The sequence below is a fragment of the Trachypithecus francoisi genome, unplaced genomic scaffold (assembly GCF_009764315.1).
Source record: "Trachypithecus francoisi isolate TF-2019V2 unplaced genomic scaffold, Tfra_2.0 Lachesis_group0, whole genome shotgun sequence".
NCBI lineage: Eukaryota > Metazoa > Chordata > Mammalia > Primates > Cercopithecidae > Trachypithecus > Trachypithecus francoisi.
Window position 1 is genome coordinate 74,686,418 of NW_022681453.1, and position 25,036 is coordinate 74,711,453.

At 39.0% G+C, this 25,036-nt stretch overlaps 1 protein-coding gene and 1 long non-coding RNA gene across 24 annotated transcripts in view; one reads left to right on the top strand and one right to left on the bottom strand.

Annotated features, from left to right (window-relative positions):
• Window positions 1–25,036, top strand: part of ZBTB20 (zinc finger and BTB domain containing 20) — an 845,365-nt gene that overhangs the window by 748,064 nt on the left and 72,265 nt on the right. For all 23 annotated transcript variants that reach the window (XM_033211209.1, XM_033211197.1, XM_033211201.1 and 20 more), the window contains one exon: window positions 23,937–24,037. The gene's annotated coding sequence lies outside the window, so the exon portion shown is untranslated. The remainder of the gene's footprint in view (window positions 1–23,936; window positions 24,038–25,036) is intronic.
• The window catches only part of LOC117083490, a 37,113-nt gene continuing 36,141 nt past the window's right edge, over window positions 24,065–25,036 (bottom strand). The window contains exon 9 of the long non-coding RNA XR_004437104.1: window positions 24,065–24,652. This is a non-coding gene — a long non-coding RNA (uncharacterized LOC117083490). The remainder of the gene's footprint in view (window positions 24,653–25,036) is intronic.

Here is a 25,036-nt window from a genome sequence, read left to right on the forward strand (position 1 = left end):
CATAATAAAAAAGATGTGATTCCGTTTGTAGCAAAGTGAGAAACTTGTCTTAAGGAAAAACTAGAGACTGAAGTTTTTGCTCATTTTGGAGATCCTAAAGAAGAAGTAGAAGGCGATGTTTTCCGAGCCAATTTGTTCCACTAAAAGTGACCAGAACTAAGTCTAGGTTGGGCTGGCTGCCCTAGGTTGCAGTTAGAGGTTGGGGCTACTATTTTGACAATGGCAGCAGAAATCTGTGACCAAAAAAAGCCTAAAACTACTTGCCTCTGTGTTAGCATTGCTAGCATGAAGTAAGATTTGAACTTTAAATGACTCATTATGAGTGGGTGACAGCCTACTGTGGAGGCAGTCTATGAACCCAAGGTCAGCATCCCGGTGAGAAATCCCTTCAGGTATGAGTGAATGATACACCCAGTCACACTGAGCTGGGAGATCCTTGTGCTCTTCAGCTTTGTCAGAGCATTCCCTGCTTTGTTTCCACTCCTATTTCTGAGGATATTTGGCACACTGCTTGGCCCGCACGTGGCACTACTGTCTTCAGAAAATAAATGTCTTACATTTGTACAGTGCTTTATAGAACACTTTCGCATAGATTATCTCAATTGATCCTCACAACTCTATGGTAACTGTTCATGTTCCCATTTTATGGATGAGGAAAACTGATTGAATTACTTGTGCAAATGGTGTTAGTAAGTTGTAGAGCAGGGACTGGCCTTATGATGCTAAGTCTATGTGCTTTCCATGTCACCACCACAAAGATACACAGGCCATTTCTGGACATCTTCCTAAAAATATACCTTCTTTCATTTTTCCCTGAACGTATTGCATTATACTTGCTTGTACTGAAGTTGCTCTGACCTCTTGTGGATGACAGCAAGCCTCATGAGATCATCTGGCAGACTTCGCCTTTTAATACCCCAAATACTAATAACACAATGTTCTACAACTTCCATATCATGTGGAGAATGTTCCGTAAGCCTAGCACCAACCTCGTATCTGGACATTCAGTCTGAGAAGATGTCATTTATCCCCAACTTTTCTTCTTTTTATAAACTTTCTTTCCATATTAAAATCATCCTTCCACTCCTTAATTTAAATGTGCTTCAATATTATTTTAACAAACTCAGTAGCGTCTCTGTACCTTACATCTTTCTGTACCCTTCCCTCCCTCCTGAGGGAAGAATCCCTGAATGATCCTAGTAAGTTCTGAAAAGCCTTAGCAGGGTAGATAATGGGTAAAGATCATTGTATTTCAGCTCCCTGATCCATTACACCCCTGCCTTTCACCAGCATGCAGAGCGTTGTGTTTTTTTCTAACAGAATAAATTAAATATGAAAGAGAAGGACTAATGTAATTCAAATAAACATGTTAATGACCCCATTTTTCCATTTGGTAACTAGACCGGATGTGGTGGAATGCCAGTTTTTTACTGAGCCTGTAATTTAAAACTTTCAACAAGGACACTTTTTTTCTCTTTTATTTCCATCCTCCATTCCCACCCGCTTTTATTCTTACAGACACTCCTTACTGTCCAATTAGTTTTGGAACATGAAAACTGTCCTCACTGCTGCCTGGAGCTATGGGGGACCTGGGATGGTTTCTCTCTGTGGGATGGCTTGTGAGACTCCAGTTTTACTGGTGATGACCCTGCCAGAGCTCTGTGCCGTTGAAGGGTGTGGGGAAGGAAGTGACTGGTGCATCCTGCACCTCCTCTGCACCCCGACTTTGTGTATTTTTGGTGTTTTGCATGTACATGTTTGCTGTTCTAGGCAGCACTTCAGCATGCAGATTTGGGAATAGAAGAGCTCTTCGTTTGCTTTTAACCCTGTAAGTAGCCATCCATCCCAGCTACATTTTTTATGAGTCAAAGCCATGTTTTAAGAGCTTGTTATCTTCCAAACTAAAACCCTCACTAACTCGATGTGGCCCCAGATGACCCCCTAGTTTATTTCTTCCCTTCCCTCCACTAAGTCAGTTGTCTCCCTATGCACCCCGGGAGTAGCCGTTTTCCACAGCAGCCCCCACCCCTCCTCCAGAAAATGGGCGGCCCCAAATGGAGCCCTTCCTCTCCTCCAGACCTCAAATCTGCCACCTGTCTGCTCCATTCATCATTAGTTAGCTATGGAGCCTGATTTTTCTCCAAACTGTATGTATTTAATCCCTGATTTCTTCCTCACCCCCACGATGTGACATCCTTTCAGCATTTTACCAGCTGGAACCAGCGCTCTCTTGTATCTTTTACTGTGGTCACTTGCTAGAGTTTGACGGAAAACTTTTTGATGTGAACACATTTCAGTTTTTTTCCAATTTACACTGGAGAGAGGAATGAAGGGGAGAGGGGACTCTGGCCCTGTTACTTCCTGTTTGTTTTTGTTCTGGAGAATGCAGACCATCTGTGTCTCTCAGAAGCTATTCTTCTACAGCCACCGTGCTGAGGCTGATATTTAATTTCTTAGTTTTTCCCTCGTTTCTCTCTAATTTCCTTTTCCTCACCCAAAAACTCCTAAGCCCCTCATTAAATCTTTCTTCCTGAATTTTCTTATCTTAATAATACCTCTGGATACGGTTCTGTCCCCATTAAAGCCAGAATTTCAAATTAAGTAAATGATAATTGGAGAGAGAAAACAGGAGAGAATGGAACAAGGAATTAGTAAGCAAACGGAAAAAAAAGTGGGTTGACTTTTTAAACATGGAGTTTGCTGATTCTCAGAGCCAGTTCCCATGTCCTGGCATCCATTGTTCAGCCGATGTCTCACCTGTTAGATGGACCTTGTCTTTTTCAGAAGAAACATCTGCCAGATGTTGAATCTCTCTCTGAGTTGCCTGAGAAAGTCCCTCCCTAATTTATTTTTCCTGCCACACAGACTTTGATAAAGGTTATACTTTCTCATAATAATCAAGATGGTTATTTTCCAGAACAAGTAGAGGTATTCTCCCTCTTCTGTGAGCTGCCCGATGAATCCCAACATATAGTCACCCTATATAAAAGTCCTATATTCTTTCTGTTTCTTTTACATGCAATTTCACTAAACAAAGTCTCTAAACAACTAGATCCTCTTTCAGTAGATAACTCTCTATAACTTATGAAATTTTAAGTTTTTCATAAGAAGCATCTTTCTGAGACGCGTCTTCATTTCAGATGTCATTGCAATTTAGGACAGAATATTTTCCTCATTTGTGTTTTTTGAAAAACATAGCTTTGATTTGTTTTAAAATTTATTCTTAAGGTCAGAATTAAAAAGCTAAATGAATTCCAGGCTTCACACTCCCAGAATTACATTTCAGCTGGTTCAAGCCTAAAATGTGCTATATCAACTGTTTACAGGGGTATTAAAATGGACCTGGTGCAGTCAGCAATAGCTAGGCCAAAATCGATTGGCTATTTTTAAAAGGAAAAAAAGAAGATAGAAAATTGCTCTTTTAATCTAGGTAAATCAAATCGTGCCTGCTTGCTTTCCACCTGTAGCTAAGGGTAGGCAAGAGCATTCTGATTGATGACAGTGTTTCTTTGTGCTTCTGTATTCATGCTTATCCACTTGGGGTGAAAGCACCAGGGCATCTTCAGAACTGAGTTTTCACATTCACGTGAGAAAGCTTCTGCTCTTTTTCTCTCAGAAAAAAAAAAAAATCTTCCCTTTTGCCCCCTCTTAGAAGATTTGAATAAAAGCAGAATACGTTCAACCTTTTCTGCCTTTTTGGTTTTTTCCTGCCGTGAAATCATATCTGACTGTGACATCACAGTGTGTTGCTTTGGGCAGCTTTGTGATGTATGAAGGCGAGGACCTTAATTGGGTTAACAGAGCACACCAGGAGCGGACGGCGGACGAGCGCTGCTCTCCCACTAGGCAGTTCTCTGCTCCAGGCAGTGTGAAAGAATCAGAGACCAGCCAGAGAGGAGCTCCTTCTCCCAGGGATTTTTAACTCTGAGGCTTTGTCTTCTTCTAGTGTACTACTAACCAATGAAAGTAATTTTTAAAAGAAAAAGTATATAAATGTGCTTTGTTTTTAAACTGCAAAACATTGGGGGTGGGGGTGGAATGTGCTGGCAGGTTTGTTGTATAGCATTGATTTGTGACCAACAAAGGAAATGTCTACTTGTGAGACACAAATCAATGCAACCAGACTGCGAAAGTACAAACAGAGATGTGAGAAAATTATTCAATCGTTAGTCTTCTATGGAATTTAAAAACATTGAATCTTTTGATTGTTCCAATACAAAAAAAAAAAAGTGAATCGCTAGAAGAAAGGAAGGGAGGGTATAAGGACTGGTTCTCATTTCGTCAAAGGTTTTCTCGTGATTGTGGAAAGGTCCGGCAAGGCTATAAGATTCCTAAAACGTTAGCAATGTTGTGAATGATTTTCAGAAGTCATTAACCATGTCCTCAGATGCTGCTGATAGCAAAGTTGTGGAAAACTGGTAGAAGACAAGTTTATACCCGAACTTCTGCTTTAGTCTGCAGCAACGTTGGCTGCTGTAAAGCTGAAGTTTTTTGCAAACTCTCTGTATCCAGAAATAATCCATAACAAGCAAACTCAGTACTTACATAGTATTTTTTATCATATAACATACTACAGAAATTAACAAAAAATTACATGAGTAAAAATGTAACTCTAGAAAGCTAAAGGTGTTTATTTTGTAAAACTTCATCAGTTCAAATAAACTGGGAGACAACTAGAATGAGCTGAAAACGTGATCATGGAATATTTCCATGTAGTTTGAACTGAAATTTCTAAGTTTTAACAAGTAGAGTTTCATCAGCACTTTTACTTCAAAATAAATAAGAATTGTCAGTAACTTATGAGATATGTGTATGTTAAAGTAGTTAAAGACGTTTCCCCCCCTCATGTGGGTTACATCTGGTTTCCCCCATCCTTCCTCCCAACAGTTTTAAGGTTATTAGTTTGCTTAGAAATCCTATTTTCAGAGCTAATAAAAAGGTAAATTTCAACACAATCCTTATCCTATCACAGATTGTGAATTATTCTTCTTTTGGAGAAAAGGAAAAAAGATGATCAGACATTACTTCTCTGAACACTGAAAATTAACATAAATAGCTTCACAGTTGTTAATGTTTTCCCAGTGTCTAGTCAGGCCAGAGTTCCCATTAGCAGTCCAGGGACATTTTCTAACTTGACTGTATATTTTTGCCTCCATCACTATGATGAAGTCAGTTACGAAGACTCTGTCACCTTATCCTAAAACTGTGCTATTTCTTTACTTCCCAATTGTCATCATGTTAGTTACATTGCCGGAGGAAATCAAGGGAGTGAAATACAATGGATCAGAGACCTATCAAGTAAAGTAATCAAGAATGGATTTCTGGACAATCTCGTTTAAAATAAGAACCCTTGCAATAAAAGTGCATAAATGTCTCACTCTGTGTTATACAATAATACCTCAAAGTCCATTTCTGGTAGTACAGATCTCTGAATTACAACTCTGAACAAAGAAGTAACTGAAGACCTTCAAGTGTCCAAATGAGTTTCCCCCAAGTCCCCTACCAAACCCTGCGTTCAAGCAGTATTGTCTCTATAGCTTTTAGTTATTTGATTTTCTAATCCAAAGCACATTAGAAAATACATTTAGCATAGAGGATTTAGAGGAGATGGGTCTGAAAAACTGGGACAGTGACGCCAGTCGGCTATGGCAGTGGATAGTAGGCTATAGCTCAGTCTGTGGCCGTTAGGCTGAGCCAAGGGACGAGGCTGGTTCTCACCACAAGTAAGAAAAGTGTATTACTGAAAAACAGGAATAATGAATATTCACAAGGATGACCCTGTATCATAGAAAAAAATAAATTATATCAACTTACCGTGTTTAAGAAAACAAAGATATATAAAAGTTTTCTATGAAAAACATGTTTAGAATATATTTTATTGCTTAAAGAGGCAAGTTTATGTCATTAAAAAACATTTAAAAATATATGGAACATTTTATTCCTCAGTATAGCTTGCTTTTTTTTTAATCCTTTTTCAGTTTGAAAAAATGTAGGGATTGTTTTGTAATACTGACTCTGAAAACCTGTCTAGCCAAAACTACTCAGTACGAACACCTTAGAAGGAAGGATGTTTATTATTGAATATTTTGAGTCCAGGTCTCTTAAAATAAAGATGTTCTTTTTCATTGATCTTAGTTATATAATGTATGTTGTCATCTGGAGTAAGGCGCAGTTGCTTATATTTAGCTGGTTTACTTTGTAATGCGTCATTATAAGTGACCAAAAACATGGTACAGGAAGTTGTTTGTGTGTTTTTTCATTACTTATGCAACTCCAAGCAGAAAATGTTCTTGAGACCAGATGGTAAAGAACAGTCAATTGCAAGTTCTATTCTCCAGATGTATTGATGTTTCATGTCTTCCTGAAGCCAGTTCAAATACACTTGTAAATTCAAGTCTTAATTTCAGTAACTCTTCACTTCTGCTAGATCCTACTTCAAATGATAAAGCAATAGGCTAGAATATTTAATAACAGGATCTCTGAAGCCTGCTGTACTATAGAGTGGCAGTGCCATGGTCATATAATTCAGTCAGATAAAAGTTCATTACATCTGCTTTTGGACATATTTGGTCACTGTGCTACAATGACAGCTAAGTGTTTACAGTACCAAACGTCTTTTCAACTTTATCCTTTCCAAGAGTGCACTTTGTTAAGACAATTTTAAAAAATAACATTTACCCAGTGTTTCTACTTGGCATGTAGGATTTTTTTTTTTTTTTAATCTGCTCAGCAATTTGGAAGTTTGCTTGGAACACAGATGAGTTAAGATAAAAAGCTGTTTTTTTAAAAAAATGCCTCTAGTAAGTAAAAATGAAGATACTATATCTGAATGAATGTGAAAAGTTGTCCCTTTGTATATTTTTAAAGCTTCCTAAACTATCCCCAGTTCTCAGCCAAATGCAGCCTACCCAGATTGTCTTTAGGAAAGTAGCAATTCACAGAGATTTGCAGTTAGCCATGTATCAAACTGCACTCTCTTTAGTCCCTGCGTACAGCTCCACCATTTTAGAATATGGTGAGATATGCCAGAGCCCTACCATCTGTTTAATGGGCTAATTATGTTTACCACATGCCTACTTCACAGGAATACCATGAGCGAGGTTGCCAAACATCATACAAATATATATGTTTGTATATATTGATATATAAATATACACGTAAATAAAATTGTATACATATATAAAAGCATTCAGCATTTCTGAGTTTCACTCCATCTTTTACTCTCAAGAGACATCATGGCCCATCCCTTAAACCCAGCCAGGTGTTGTCAGAGTTTGTGAGGCTGTCGATGATAGAACCGTCAGACTGAGAGGGATCCTCTGAGAGATTTCGAGGAAGTGAAACTCAAATTGTATACACATTCCTATGTCTTTGCCTATTTATCTATGCCCCATGTTCTCTGTACTAAAATTTAGACATTTTAGCTTCATAATTAATGCAGTTAAACTTTATGATACTATATGTTGCTATATCCAGTGACTAAACTTCAAGAACAGGATCTCTTCTCCTTTATTGAAAAAAAAAAAAGAAGTCAGACTGTTTTAACCCAATTCCCACAATTCCTCCTGTACATGGCTACAACTTTTCTCTTCCATACCACAGCTTCTATATTGGGCTTGTTCTTAAAGCTAGGATTTTTTTTCCTCCTATGAGGACACTGCAACCCTTGACAGTCTTTTCTCTGGTATTCTCTGAGTGCTTCCTAGATACCTGATCTCAGTGACTCCAGTTACCACAAGGACTAATTTTCACTTGCCATCCATGAAAATTATCGCTGGGTCAAACTAAGTTGAGTCAAACTAAGTTGTTTCTTGAAAATGGGGTTTATGCTACTTGTGAGTTGTGTCCAGAGGGAATTCTGAGCAGTAAAGGGAGGCAAACTGAGGGCATTCTAGGTGAAGGGAATTAAACCAGCAAAGAATCAGGGCACAGATGGAAAAGAGCGAGTCATGGGTAACCAGAGTGCCTAGTCAGGATATGATATAAGCTCCGGGTATTGGGTTTTCTGTGTAGCTCCTTTGTTTATGTAAAGCTAGCTCGGCAGGCTCTGGACCTTCTTGGCTTTGAGGATGCACTGACCTGAGAGCTATGGGGAAAAGTAGCCATGTCTGTACACCAGACTATAAAGCCAATATGTAGCATTGTCTTTGAAAATGAAAAGCAATAACATGTGAAACTATCATTGATACAAGATTTTATTTAGTCTTTTCTAAGATACCAGGGTATTTTTAAAACCTGTTTTCTTCCCCTCAGCATTAGGATGTTTTCTTATACTGCTTCAACTGAAGTAAATTATTCAAACAGAGCTGTTTTGTTTTATTTGTTTGTTTTTGTTTTTGCAGCTTTATGCTTACCAGGGACTTCATAAACAAGTTGGAAGAGAAAAAATAGCCAGGACATAAATATAGAAATAACCCAATCACATAAGCTTTCATGAGCATGGGTGAGGGCCTTGTGGGAAGGATGAAGAAAAATCTTTATTAGCACCAGAATGATCGTGATTACCTTAGGCATAAGTCTGATTTGAGAAGAGACATTGATATACAAAGAAAGGAAGGATTATTCCCCTATGATTTGTCCATGTGTACAAGGAAAAATAGCTTCAGTGTTTACTATTTACTATTTGACTTCTTGAGTCCAGAAACCTAATACTGCGAACTGCATCGGCACGGAGCAAGAGAAAGCAAGGATTTACCAAAGCAAGAGGAAAGAGGAATTATTCTTTCATCTCCTCTTACTTTAGAATCATCAAATGTTATTACTTGAAAGAATCTTAAAAACCATCTAATCCAGTACTCCCACATTATGTATAAGAAAAATGAGACTCGGGAGAAGTTTCATGACTTGCCCAAGATCACACAACAGATTACAAACATGCCTGGGGACCCACATATGATAGATACATGCCCTTCTTCGCTTTCACCATAATCATTTTAGAGAATTATTTGACTTACCCCACCAATGTTGCTTTGTATATCTTGATTATGAACTGGCTTCTCAATTTTTTTGAAGTGAACTTTACTTTTTAATAACTGCCAGATTCTATAGCTGATTCTAAAAATTAAAATGTGTTCTCGGATGTATCCTGAGTGTTGTACAAATACGGAGAAGCTCACTAGATCAACATGTATGCCTCCTTATTTTATATGAATCCTGTAATACCTATAAACGTGGCCTGATCATATGAGACTCTTGAAGTTTCTAGAGTTCCAGATATTTGTTGGAGCATATAAATAGGTGAGAGCAGATTTACTCATTTACCCACTCTGAGTCCCTGAGACGTTCCTAAACTGCTGTGCCAGTTATTCCCACTGCCATCGATATCACCATTTCCAACTATTACCAATGTGGCCCATTTCTACAGACTGATTTCTTATTAGGTTCAAAACCAGCTGTACGTGGTGTTTCACTGATATTTTGTTCAGCGTTAGAGGAGAAAGAACATGGTGAGACTCTGGCATAGCCCAGCTCCCTTCTGTGAAGAAAGAGTCCCTCACTGACAATAGATAGTCAATAAGTGGTTGTCTAAAGGGGTCGAAAAAAGTATCCACCATTTCTCTATTTCAAAAAAAAAAAATGAATCATTTGAAAATATTAACTACAAGCTTCTGATGCAATGTTGTGTGGTTCGTCGTGCCACATATGGTTATGATGATCTACATGTCAGCTACAATCCAGAAATACTCTCATTGTTACAATGCAAAATAATATAATCATCCGCTTTTACATTTTAAATGTGTCTGGCCCGCCAAGTCCTTGCTTAGGTGCCAAACACCACTGTGAAGGAACTGTCTGACATAGTACCCTGAAATTTCAGGTGAGTATAATCATCTCCCAGATGCATAGAAGAAGCCTGGTTTTTGAGGCAAAGAGAAGAGGCAAACCTCCTGCTCTTCCAGAAGTCAGAACCATTCAGCAATATATTCACAGTAGCTAGGGGGAAAAGCCTTTGTGAAGGAAACTGTTGTGTCTCATGGCTGTTTTTATTAAAACATTTAGTCCACCAGTTTTCTAAGAACAATTTAATTCACAAAGCACGTGAAATAAGCAGAAGAATCTAGTCCCAACAGCCATGTTCCACCTCTGTGATCCTTGTTGTGAGTTAGGGTAATTTAGTCATCAAGATCCCTGCTGTTCTGTGTTTGTATATTTGTGAGGAAAACCTAGAATTCATCCCCTTTAGAAGCTGTGTCCATATGGCATGCAGCAAAGACCATTAGAGAACAGTAGTAGGAGTTTTGTTATCAAATCCAGCCAGATTTGCAGATAGGAATAATGGGAAATTAGTATTTTTCCTTCCTCTTCCTCTTTCTTTTCCTTTTTAGTCTTTTTCTTTCTCCTGTTTGCTTCTTCAATTCAATTCTCCTTTGTTTATGGATTTGGATAGTACACCAAAAGCAAATAGGCCAAGCAAATCCTGTTTGGAGGAAGCACAGCCAGTTTGACATGTAACCATCTCATCATTCCTTTTTATATGCTTAAACAATTGAAGAGCATGTAGAATAGCCAGGTGCTGGTCCTCAAAGCGGGTGTGCCCTAAGACATTCTTTGGTTTGAACTGGTCTAGTCCACTGTTTCATGTTACTGAACAATCAAAACAGAAAAGAAAGTTTTTCTTATCTGGTTCTAGACCAAATGACCGGCAGGATGTAATCGCCATCTGTAATTTTCTGTGAAGTCCTTCCCCAGTCCAATTTACATGACATGTACAGCTACTTCGCTCTGAGAATGCACACTCAAAACATACAGCCTTTAAGTGATTTTTCCTAGGATGGGCAAGGTGAAGCAGTGAGGAAATGGACGTATATATGTTACACATTTATATTATTTTTCCTCATAAACTTTTAAACTTACTATCCAGCATTTATATTTTTTCTCAAATTGGTAGTTTCTCAAATTTTTTCTCAAATTTTTCTCAAATTGGTAGTTTAAAGAAAAACCTACCTTTGTGATTTTTCAAAAGTCATTTTTCAGCCTCTCCTATTATATTTTTTTCAGTAGTCACCTTAGTGGGTAGCTGAGTGGGGATCAGGTATAAAAAGACCTCATCATGTATTACAAGCCAGAGAGTGTACTCATGGGAAAAATGTAAGTCCTCAGATGGAAAGTCATCTCCATCAAAGAAAGTGGCTCGAGCAACAGTGCCTGACATTACATAGTCTGCGTGGTGGAACATTGCAGCCATGTTTTCAGTTGCTTTTCACTCTCTGGAATTTTATGCAATGATTGCAGCCAAGAACCTTTGGAATATCATTCTCTGGTCAAACAAAAAAGAGAGGAAAAAAAAAATCCTTTGAAAATTGAAGCTAGTTGATGCAAGCTAGTAGACAATCCAGTGAAATTTTTACCCCACTCTGTTTTTAGGGCTTGGGGTTTTTATGCAATATAAGAGTGTTAGAGAAGGTGCCTGTCTGGTGTGGTTTGGGATACTTTGCTGTTTCAAATACTTGAAAGAAGAATTCTTGTTTTCTACAGTTTATTAAACTAGCTCAGTTAAATATATTGGTTATCAGATCCCATGATGCATTGATTATTCAATATATTTTAAAATACAAAAAATTCAATTGTGCTGTCCCCTTTCTCCTTCTGTCTCCTCCCTGTCTGTCTCTCTGCTGTGAAGCACTAGGAGTAGTGTGTGTGTGTGTGTGTGTGTGTGTGTGTGTGTGTATGTGTGTGTATGTGTCTGGGAGGTAGACTGATTCCCTACCTGGAAATGGCTTGCTATTATTAGACGTTCAGTTACCAGGGGTTATGTAAGACAATTGAAGCTCTGTTTTTTAACAGAGACATGATTCATGCTGCTTGTAGTAACAGTAACCACCTCCAAACGAGACAGAAACCAGACACAGACAAAGGCTGGAGAAATCAATGCCGACTCGGTACAGCCATTCTCCTGATACCCTCTGCCTTTCAATCAGAGCACTTAGGTTATCGGGAGAGGAGGCTCCTGCTAATTCTGGATCTTTTTTTGTCTCTTGGGGCTGCCAGGTGAAATCATGTGGGCTGGAGCTGTGTACAGGAGAAAATGGGTCCTCAGAAGCAGTGACGTCTGACCTCCTTCCCTAGGGTCCCCCAGTGTTTCAGACACACCTGGAGGAACAGTGGTTGTCACCTGTGCTATGGCTCAGAACTCACTGTGGCTTCTACTCAGAAAGGTTGGAACTTGAGCATTTGGCTCACCCACTCAAGTAACTTTCCTCAAGTGATTCTCTGCAGTGTGCTGGGAGAGGAGAGAATGGAGTGGGATTTGAGCTGCTGCCAGTGCTTTATTATAGCTTCTCCTAAAACCTGAATGGAAGTGGACTGGCTGTCAGTTCCCACACACATTCGGGACCCTTTCCTAAATCTTCCAGACGACATTGATTCAATACTCCACACTATACAAAGCACTTCCACATGGATCAGCTTATTTTAGCCTCACAACTTTATAAGATAGGCAAAGCATACATTATTGTCAATACCATTTTGCAAGAGAGAGATTTTACAGCTTACAAGTATCATGCCATTCATTGATTCCTTGCTCATGACTTTATAAGTGAGAACATTAAGATTCACAAAAGTTAGTGACTTGACCGTGGTCACACAGCTAGTTCTTAACCAGATCCAGGAGGACAAGGCAGATCTTCTGATTCTCCATCTAGTGCTCTGCCCCCGATTTGCTACAAAACTTGGCAACCATGGCATTTTGGAGGGGAAAAAAGCATTTTCTGCTGAAAACCTTGGTTTTAGATTAAGTTCTACTACTCATTAGCTAGCCAGCTTAAGCTGCCTTTTCCTTCCTCTTCACCCCATCCACCTCAATCTCCTCATCTATGCAACTCATGATAGGGAGAACTCATTTTTAGAGTGTTCATGATAGTACCACATAATCTTTAACATGTCTAAGTCGATATCTATAAAGCATTGCCAATAGTATCTCCCTGCCCCCACCAAGAGTGAAATCCAGCAAAGAGATCCAGAGATCTCAGACTTCACTCAGAACATAAAAGTAAACTATTTATTTTTACTACAAAAAGAAGAAACTCAGATACTTTATTGCAGAAACCAGAAACTGCCCATGGCTCTCTGAAAACAGCAGTCTTACCCCAGTGACCTGTTACACACCCAATAGGCAGGCCACCCTTCATTTTCACTCTCAAATGTGTAAATTGCCCAGAAAGACAATTCTTAAGTATTGACATGACAGGAAAACATCTAGGCCATTTAGCTTCACCCACCCAATAATCTCCTGCAATAAAAATTGCAATTTAAAAATACTTATTGATTACTATTAATAATCAACACTCTGATACACTTGTTATGAATTTTAACTAAAGACTGACACAGAATTTTCTGTTTATGAAGTTTTGCCATTATCCTGCTATTTCACATGTTACACAGTACAATCTATACCTATTTTAAGATAAACATAAGTAAACATTCTTATTTATAAAATAGTTTTTTATTAAACTTTTTGTTTGTATGCCACTTTATATCCAGGAAGGTAGCAAAATACTTCACAGGTTATACTCTAATAAAATGCATTTTCTCTTCTGCTAAAATATGAAAGTCATTCGTTCCTGCAGTTTTAAGAAAGAAAGCTGTACTTTTTTCTCTCACATAATAAAACTCCCCGACTAAGCATCAAGAGACCAAATTTCTAGTCCTAGACCCACTAAAAATTCGCTATTAGGAAACTTGCTAAGTCCCAACTTCAGATAACATCTAATCTGAAAAACTCAGAGCCCCTTAACATCTAGTTATTACACACTAGCCTGAGACAACCTGCTCTGTGCTGTTGTGTGTTGTGTCAATAAAAGAGCTTTATGGGAAAGATGGAATTCATTGTTTGGGGTTTTATGTTGTGCCAGTCGTTGCCAAGCTGCCTTGAATTCACCAATGTGATGTGTCTCCAGACTGATTCAAAGAGGTAGAATTTGGAATGTGACTAGAAGGCAGCAGCAGATTCTGTAAATAGTTGCTACACATTCTGTATACCAGGCACAACGGTACGCAGTGGAACCTTAGACAGTACTTACCCTGACTTCCTTATGTAGGAAGATATCCTTTTTCTTTTCATCAAGTTACCAGGATTTAATGATTATGAATGGTAATTCTACCATTGGCATGTTCCAGTGATTCCTTTCATGGATCTCTTAATGTTCCTAGATTATTTTAACCTTATCCCCATTTGGTGTTAACTAATGCAAATTCTTACTTTCACCTAAGAACAGAGCTCTCTTTGCTCTTCTATATCTAGCCTTTATCCAAATCCTTAGACACACATGGTATCATCTACAGGGCAATGGCAGTGATGGCGGGTGGTGTTTCTTCCCAATAATGTGATGAAACATTTTGCCTGGGCTGTTAGCATCTTAAACTATCCCAATAGCTACAGAAATTGGGTTTTAAACCATCATGCCTTAATGCCATCTATTTCTGTTTATGTTAACCGATAACATGGTTATAACATCCTACTATGACCAAAAACTACACTATATGCTGAGGTCTCTGTAGTGTATAAAGCAAGGTTCCTGCCCAAGAGGATTTATACCCTCACTAATAATATAGCAAACAGTCAGTAAACCACAACCATTTATTGAAGTACTTAAAAAGTGGCAGAAAACATTATGGTCTGAGGCAGTCTTCACAAGGGAAAATGTCATAAAGGATATATTTTTATATTTGGACCTTGAAGGAGAAGAAAGTCCTATATAATTTTTTGAAAGGTGATAAAGGTATTCCAAGCAATCAAACTGGTATATACAGTAGCTCAGAGATACAAATATGCTTAGTCTTTCTGACACCCTATAAGTTGACTAATTCAGACTATGTGGAGTATTGATGGAAAGGAAATCTGAGAGGACTCATTTGATAGGGAGTCAGTGAATTTCCGAGCCCAGGCTTAAGAGTTTGGAACCAGGGGAAATCCCTTAAAACATCTTTTCCCTAAGCATATTTTGAGGTTAAGTAAGTGTTCCATTAAAAAGGGGGATGGGGCAGTCTGTAAACAGTAAGCCTGGACAAAGATTAGGCTTCCAGCACCTTTAATATGCTATGTACACTTGCGAGTTTGAAAATAGAATATATAGGATTCAGTGTTTCCTAAACTTATTTGAGCAAGGAACTTTTTTTTGAGATGCATCTTGAAGTTCCAGTATGAAACACACTTTAAGATACACCATCTGAAAATATTTTTGAAGGACAGGAGTTGAATGCAGGACAAAAAAAAACTATGTTGTGATGATTAATCTAGTACTGTTAGAAATGGATATGCTATCAGCTACAGAGAAAGTATCCCTGATGAAACCAAAGGAAGATAAACAGAAGTAGAAGGAATAACCTTCAAGATATGAAGGGAACATGGGAAAAGATATATCCTGAGGAAATAAAATAATGAAAATTCAGAGATATTAGAGGAGATGAGAGCTAATACACTTACTACACTGCATGCTGTAGATCCTTTTATTAAAGTAGGATGCTAGCTCATCAACTGAAAAAGAGAATGGAGAATGGGACTTCATAAAAGTAGAACTAAGAAAAACTGCCATAGGTTGTACCTGGAAACAGTGGGCAGAAGCATAGATCCAGGTGGCATGCATATGTAGCCTTTTATTCTGAGAATGGGATGATATGGATTCATGGTTGATGAATGTAAAAGGAGGCACTGCACATAGAAGGTTAGGGAAGAAAGGATATCTGCAGGGTTACTGAGGGCAGTGTTGAAATGGTTGATCATGGGGCCAGTTTGTCCAGATCAAACTGGACAAATACATCTGATAGGGCCAACTGGGGCCTACTAATGAACCAGCTGAAAACGTAGGTTCCTTGGGCTTCTGGGAAAGTGAGTTCACTAGCTGGGTGTGGAACATTTGACGTCAAATGTGAGGCTTCAAAAGAATAATTTAGAAGGAGTATGAGAGCTAAGAAAACGGGTGGTTAAGTCTTGAAAAGAAGTAGTAATGAGTTTTTGGATTAAAGTATTAATATAGGGAGGGAAAACATAAATCAAGTGTAGAAGGTTTTGAGAAATTTCAAAAAACATTCAAGAAGGCATGAGAGGGCCATGAAGAAGAACCTAGCCTAAGCCAATGGTGAGGACCACAAATGAAGAGGAGTGGAGCGAAGGCAGATCAGTGGTTTGGTGATTGTGAGCCCAGTGTAGGTTAAGCTCTAGAACATGTGGTTAGAACCTGGCCCTTAACTCTACTTTGCTACCCTCTGCCTTCATGACTGATGGCCAATAACTGTACCTTTCCTGAGTATCAGTTTCACCACCTTCGTCTATAAAATAGGAATATAATCCCCAACTTCAAAGAGTAATTGTAAGAAAATAAAGTTATCTGTGAAAAGGCACAATGCCTCCCACACAGTAAGCATTTAGTCAATAATAGCCAAAGTTACTATTGAAGTGATGGGAGCAGGAAAAGGGAAATGATGTTCACTTTGGGAACAGTGACAGAGTGTGTTATCTGGAGTAATGCCACTGTGATGTTTCTCTGTACCTTTTTTCCATTTACAACAAACTATAATGGTTAATCCAGAACACATACTTACTGCAAGAGGTAAGGTATAGGAAACTCTGATAATACCAAATAAAATACTGTATCATAAATCATGCTCATGTTAGAATTCTCATTACAGAGTTTATAACGATCTTATTGACATGACCTGTGGCAGGCTTTCTGGACAAGAAGGTTCCAGCATCCAGTGACAGAGGGGTTCCCATCACCAGGCCAGATTCATTAAAACCAGAAATTCATGATTGTGTGTGTGTGTGTGTACATGTACTCTGATCCAAAAGATCTCTTATTTTAAACAAGAATCAACTGTATCTGATAATGCTAAGGCTCATGGCATGGGATGTGCAACTTATATTAACAGAGTTTATGAACTGTCAAAGAGGAATCAAGAGGTCTCTATGGGGAAAATTAACATAGATTTAATGTGACAAACAGTGGGATTGTGATTCCATCTTGTGTTGGCAGGGCTATCCCAGGGGTCTTCAAGCCATCAGAGGTATTTCTTATGGACATGGGTATTAACTAGTGATTAATTAAGGAACTAAAATCTAAAAAGTAAAATAGTTATCACAGCATCAGTAAGCTGAAGATGGTGTTCCTGATTAGTTTATCTGGCCATGATGTCTTTGGTGCCTTATTCATTAAATGGTTTTCTCACCAGTTTCCAGAGAGGTGGGATTGGTGATGTTCCAGAGACTTGGGAATTTGTTTCAGGTAATTAGTTAAAAAGTTAAAAGTCAAATAGACTTCCTTAACAGGTGTAATGGTTTAACAGGTTGATGAGCTACTTAATTCCCACATCTTCCTTCTCAGGGAACTATTAGAGTTTTAAGGGACCTTAAAAATCATAAAACCAACCTCCTCTTTTTACAGATAGAAAAGCTGAGCCACCTAGAGGTTAAATGTCCCATCTGAGGTCATCAGCTAGTCCTGATTTCACTTTCTGTTTTCTTATCTTACACTTTATAACTCTTCCTTTTTTTTCTAACATTGTATCCCCCACAGTGACCTCTCTGCTAATTATTTCTTAGATGTATCCTTTTTATGAAATTTGCTGTGCCTCAAATTATGATAGTGGGCCTTTGCCAGTTAGTAACCCATCCCCACTAACTCACCACTACATTTGGGGCAAAGAAACGAGGGAAGTGGAACAATTTTAAATTTACTATGATCTTTGAGACAGCTTTATCTTCACCTGGGAATTGCTGTTAGACAATTAAGGTTAGTAAAGCTCATTGAATTTCTCAGAGGGAAGGTGTTATTTGAATTATTACCAGATAATTATTGTTAAAAATAACAATAATGTAAAAAAATAGGAACTTTGCATGTTAGAGACATTATCATTTTGAATTTCCAGAGAGAGGGGAAGCCCCTTGGGAATCTAAAAACAATTTTTTGACAATGTGCTCTATGCTAGAAACTCCTTGAATTCTGTGTAATGCCTGATGACCTGACAAACTGGCCCAGAATCAGAAGCCAGTCAGCTGGCTATGTGAACTATTAGCCAAGTTATTTGACTTGAACTGCTCCTTCAAAAACAACCCTAGTAGAAAGCGGAGTGTCAGGCCTAAGACCTGCGGTCCCAGACCAATAGCATCAGCATCACCTGGGAGCTTGTCAGAAATGCAGGATCGCAAGCTCCATGCCAGATATGCTGAATCAGAAGTCCTGGGTAATTCATTTGTTCATTTGAGTTTGAGAAGACTGATAGAAGACATTCCCATCTTCAATTAGAAAGCGGCGGGGAAGGGACTATACTTATTGATAGTTTTTTTGAAATATTTCCTTCTCCTGGAGTCTGTGCTCCCAGATATTTCCAGTGGCTCTGAACCATCATGAAAATAAGCATCTTCCTTGTGCTGTGATCACAGTGGGAACTAGAAATGTGTCCCGTATCCAAGCTGCATTGGAACAGTTGTTATATAGTGAAAAGAGCACAGATTTAGGGCCGGGCGCGGTGGCTCAAGCCTGTAATCCCAGCACTTTGGGAGGCCGAGACGGGCGGATCACGAGGTCAGGAGATCAAGACCATCCTGGCTAATACGGTGAAACCCCGTCTCTACTAAAAAATACAAAAAAAAAAAACCTAGCCGGGCAAGGTGGCGGGCGCCTGTAGTCCCAGCTACTCGGGAGGCTGAGGCAGGAGAATGGCGTAAACCCGGGAGGTGGAGCTTGCAGTGAGCTGAGATCCGGCCACTGCACTCCAGCCTGGGCAACAGAGCGAGACTCCGTCTCAAAAAAAAAGAGCACAGATTTAGAATCAGAGAGATCTGGGTTTGGATTCTGGTCTCACTATCCAGTAGCTTTTTAAACTTGGACCTGTTATATAAACTCATTAAATCTCACTTTTTATTATCTGTAAAATGGGTATACTAAAACATACACCATGGCATTGCTATGAGGGTTAAACAAGAACATATTCATTTATAAAAATGCCTGGTGTAGTCCCTAATAAAATGTAGACATCCAATAAATGCTAGTTGTTATTGTTACTATTACCTTTCTTGTAAACTTTAATCATGAACTTCCCATCTATAATTTTAGAATGATTTGGTGTGATTTCCTAGGAATGGGACAGGCCATACTCAAAGTTGAAATCTGCAGAAAGTTCCTTACAGTGATATGTGGCAGTGTATTTCATAACAGCTCTGCTCTCTAAGGGCTTTCAAGACAGATCTGCAGAAACGTCAACAATGAAACAGGCTGAAGAGAAGTGACCTACTGTCTGTTCGCCTGACACCATCAAGAAACTTGCCAGCTGGGTTCCAAGAGCAGATTCTTTATTACAGTGATGATGTAAGAAGCAGAGACAACAGCTGGATTTTCAGGTTCTAGGGAGAATTTGTGGCATCAGCAGCCCCTCAAAATTATCTTTTGACTTAAAAACCGAGTACACTGGATGTGAAAGTCATTAAAAGAGAATAAATGTGAAACCCCATGAAGTCATTCTCACTGAGTGTTTTTTAGAGTGTAACCACCCTTTAAGCAATGAAACATGACACACCATGCAGTGGTTCTGATTAATAGACGCTCAGGTGTGTACTAAGGCAAAAGGGGAAAAAAGAGGGAGCTAGGTGACAATTTGCCAAAAAATGAAAGTAAGATTATAGCAGCAGGATGTGGGGCTGAGAAAGAAGGATTTAATTAAAGGACAGACATATTATGGTTGTATTAATTATGAAATGCACAATTTAAATCAAATGTTACATATATTTAAAATGTACATTTATGTAATTACACAAAGGATTTGTAAATTTGCCAGATAATTTTTCACTGCAAAGTACTATTGATGAGTGATTTCCTTTATCATTTTAATGTAGTTGCCAGGGGGCAAAAGTAGAAGGAAGTTCTATCTGGTGAAGTGTCGATAATCTGTCCAGCCTTATGACGGGTTAGAAAGAACAATGAAGAGCTCTTGAGCCCATTTTGCTGTTTGTGTGGCTGCTGGGGTGATGCTACTTAATGGGTGTCTCAATGCATAGCATGGCTCCACCATACTGGCCAAAAAGAGTTTGATTAATACTACCGAGGTTTTCCTCTGGTGAGTAACAGTGAGTCAAGCGCTCACCTGGGAGATGCAGATGAAGTCTTGTAGTATTGGAGCTAACATTTAAAAGCTGAGCTTTTCTGGCCAAGTAATAATTACTGAGATTCCCTGGAAAAATCTGTTTTCCTCACCTAGGTAAACACTATTATCCCCACAGCATGTTTTGTTGGGCTTTTCATCTTTGGGTGAGAGAAAATGATTCTGTTTGAGGACAAGGATAGAGAAGAGAAACAACTAATGTTTCTTCTACTACAAGAGAACAAGGCAAGAAAATTTGAACAGACTTGGAAGCAATTGTCTATGCATTTCTAGAAGTAAAGTAGTAATATAAGGAAAAACCAGTAAACATTTAAACAAACCTGGAGAATGAGTACTAGGCTAAGCTAGGTGGAAAAAGAAGTGTTAATGTGGCATAACAGCAGATTGCCGATAGTTTGTTTCTATAAAGGCATGAATGTAACCATAGAATGACTGCATGTTTTCACCAAGAACTCCAGCTGAACCCACAGCTTTTCCAAAGTGTGAGAAATGTCTTTATTCTTATTTTCAGCCTGAGTTTATCACCCCAGTGGTATTTTTAACATTTTATTTGTTTTTCATTTTTGTGGGTACATAGTAGGTGTATATACTTCCGGGGTACATGAGATGTTTTGATAGAGGCACGCATGTGAACTAATCACATCATGGAGAATGGGGTATCCATCCTCTTAAGCATTTGTCTTTTGTGTTACAAACAATCCAGTTACCCTCTGGTAGTTATTTAAAAATGTACGATTAAGTTATTATTGACTATAGTCACTCTTGTGCTATCAAATAGTAGGTCATATGCATTCTTTCTATTTTTTGTACCCATTAAGCATCCACACCTCCTCCCCAGTGGTGGTGACTGTATTGTCATTATTATTTCTGCTAGTAATGTTAGAAAAGTTTGCTTCCTTGTTTTTTAAATCCACCGTCATTTTTTAGACATTATTTCACTATGAAAGATATTTCTTAGTTCGGTTTGTTGAAGCAAATAAATGAAGCAAGTCTGTTATTTTTTGGAACACAATGTATTTTTGCAGGTTACACACCCCAACCTCCCTCTCTCTGGTCTTGTCATTATTGATGATCTGCTGGGCCTATTGGTGCCAAGTAAGCACTGATAAATATTAGTCTGTGGCCTTTTATGTCTGTTATCCTTGCCCAGCCACTAACAAGGATGTGACCTTGAGCAAGTCAATTCCCTTAATCTCTTCATCTGAAAAATGAGGGGGTTGAAGTAGATGAGTTTTGAGGTCTTTTCAATTTAGTTCCCATTTCTATGACTCAAGGCAAGAGTGTTTATTCTTTTTAAATTCGTTTCAGCAGATTATCAGCCTAGCGCAAACTTAATGTGCAAGAAATCATGGCCCACTATAGGGTACTCGCAGTAAAAATTGCCTCAGCTTTCAAAGAGCTTATGAAGAGGGAAGACAAATTACACAAATAACCTTTCGAATTGGTAGAATATGCAAAGGGAGTAGTACAGAATGTGCTCATAATATTTAAGAAAGGCAATCTCCGTTGTGAAATGCTTCATAAGTGAGGTGGCATTTGGATGGCCCTTGAAGAAGCTACATGTAGACCTTGAAAGAAGGGAAGAAATACTATGAACATGGTGGGGAAGAGTAGGACTACTGGAGTGTAGAATGGAGTGTAGAGATAAGAGTAAGAAACTGGATTGGGCTACACTGTAGCAGCTTTGAATACCAAACTGAGAAGTTTGAATTTAATCCAATAAGCAAGGAGGACTGTAAGCAAAGAAGTGATATGTTTAGAAGGGCACTTTAGAAAAATTAATGTAATGTTTGTGTGAAGGATGGATAAGAGGTAAAGAAAAACTGGAAAAAGTGAAACCAGTCAGGAGTCTTTCACAGATTTCCTCACGGTAGGTAGCAAAGGGAGAAATAGGGGTTGGTATAGAAAACAGGTATTGATTCAGGAATCACAATCAGAGTAAAATCCACAGGATTTGGCAGCTAATTGGATATGGGAAGAAAAAAGAAAACAGAAGAATTAAAGATGACTCCCCAGCTGTAGGCCCACGTAACTGGATGAAGAGAATACCAATGGCAGGAAATGGGACATCTAGAGAAGAAACAGATTTTAAAGGAAAGACAATGAATTCAGTTCTAAACTTTCTGAATTAGAAAAGCCTGTGTAGTACTTGATGGAGATGTGAGCTTCTCAAAGTTAGAGACCCTGTTTTACTCATCCCGGTGCCTCGCAGATACTATCTAAACACTGAATGAATGGACAAAGGAACAAATGAACCAATAACCAGCTGTTATTTAGAATGTGGGTGTGCAGCTCTGTAGAAAAGCTAGAACTGAAGATGGCAGTGTGGATGCTCTCCATGGAGAAGTGATTGTTGAGGTCAGGGAGGGCTGGGGAAGACAAAGCCTGAGGAGAGAATCTAGAGGAATGTCTACATTTAGAGAACAGAAGGAAGAAAAGAAGCCAGTGAAGAACGTAGAATAGCAGACTGAGGTGTAGGAAAAAAATTAGGGTAATTCAGTGTCCTCAGGGTTAGAGGCTATGGAAGAAAATGGAGCATTTGCAGTGAAGGACAGAGGGAATGTTCAGAACATGCCCAGAACAATGGGTGTCACTACAATAGGTTAAGAACTAAGCAATAAAGAGAGACTGAAGTGGAATCAAGAATATCAGAAATGTGGTAAAAGTGTACAGTGGAACACTATGCAGCCTTCAAAAAGAAGGAAATCTTGTCATTTGCAAGAACATGGATGAATCTAGAGGTCGTCCATGATATCTGGGGAAAAAGTATGCTCTTTTTGTACTAGAAAAGCCAGGCACAGAAAAACAAATACTCAATTATATGGGGAATCTAAAAAAGCTTAATTTATAGAAGCAAAGATTAGAATGGTGGCTGCCAGAGGCTGAGGAGACATCAACCAAAGGACACAAAATTTCAGTTAGGAGGAATAACTCCAGAGATGTACTGTACATCCTCATGACTATCATTAATAAGAATGTAGTATATATTACCGAGAGTAGGTTTTGAAGTGTTCTCACTGTGAAAAAATGGTAAATATGTGAGGTAATTCTTTTTTTTTTTTTTTTGAGACGGAGTGTTGCTCTGTTGTCAGGCTAGAGTGCAGTGGCGCGATCTCAGGTCACTGCAACCTCCGCCTCCCGGGTTTAAGTGATTCCCCTGCCTCAGCCTCCTGAGTAGCTGGGACTACAGGCCTGCACCATCACGCCTGGCTAATTTTTTGTATTTTAGTGGAGACGGGGTTTCACCATGTTGGCCGGGATGGTCTCGATCTCCTGATCTCGTGATCCACCCACCTCGGCCTCCCAAAGTGCTGGGATTACAGGCGTGAGCCAGCACACCCAGCCGGTTATGCATATTTTAATTAGTTTGATTTAGCCATTCCACAATGTATACATGTATCAAAACATCATGTTTTATACCATAAATATATACAATTTTTATGTGTGAATACAAAATAAATATAGTAAATGAAAAAAAAGAAAAGGATACTAGAAGAATCAACTGTGACAAGGTTGAAGGACACTGTTTCTACTTCCTTCCCCCACTTTCACCCACAACTCAGCTTCTAAGTCAGAACCACAAAATCAGCTCCGCCCACACTGACAGGGTACTGTTGATGTCCCACGCTGCACAGGCAGTTAGGTGAAAGCACTGAAAATGGAGCCTGGACAACATCCTCTCCATTCTCCCTTCCCTGACTTGCCATTTTCTGGTACAAAGATGTAGAACCAACCAACCAACCAACCTCTCACTGAAGTCCCAAAGTTCTTTCTTATCAAAATAAATAATTGCCATCACCATCACCTGTTCATTTAACTACCTTATTTTTGTTTTTTGTCTGATCTAGATGCAGCCGCTCTCTGTTCCCTGCCCCAATGAACATCTGCACTAGGCCCAAGCCTTGGAGTAATTTACCTGAAGAGTGACACCATTTATTTTGAAACTACTGTGAGTACATTATGTCTCCAATAAAACGCTTCTTAGTTCACTTTGTTTAATTAAACACACACACACACACACACAGAAAATTGTGAACGCAGGCAGAATTGTAGATGGCTTCATTTCTTGGATCAGCAGGGTCACCAGACTCAGTCCTGAGGTGCCCACAGCGGTTCTCAACTTCCCGGCTGCAATGCGCACCATAGGCAGCATCATTCCCTCCTGGCCAGATGGCTGTGCCAAGCTGTACCGAAGCACACCTTGCAGGGACTGGTGCTGTTCTGCTTGGTCATCTGTGCCTCTACCTACGGTGGTGGCAGCTCCTCCTCATCTGTTTGCTTCTCATCATCCTTCTGTGCCACTGTCGAATCTCACGGTAGCTTGTCATTTCATGCCACCCTGGTCAAATCTGTGAACAGCAGCTTTGCTTGCTTTGATTTACCTGTTGTTTGAGCTGCAACCCATGCTGTTGTCTCCTTGTTGCCCTTCCCTTGGAGCTCTGGACTCCTTCCACCACATCTCTAAGCTGCTGTATCCAGCTTACCTCTCCTCTCTGGATGTATGGGTCTGTGTAGCTGATTTAGTTCCTGCTATGCAAGGCATTTATGTAGGAGAAGTACAGACCTTGCAAGGAAAGGTACAGAAATAATTTGGGGTAGGAGATATGATACCTATGGGAAAATACTAATGAAAGATCGATACCAAGTATTCATTCATCATTGCTAAAATAACAGATGAACATATGCCATTTTCCACTAGAAAAGCCAGACATTTGAATTATTTAGAAGTTCTGCATGCAAAATAACTTAATTATACATTTTAAAACAATATCTAGTTGTTATATTCACAAGTTTTCCTGTATGTTATGAGGCAGGTAATGGGATGGTGTTTTACAGACTTCTATGTTACTGGACGAGACTAACATCCCTCTTAGGCTTCAGGTAGGATATTTACATTTGTCTTTCTATGTCTTTAGCTATTCTGGCATAAATCGAACCCAAAGGGATG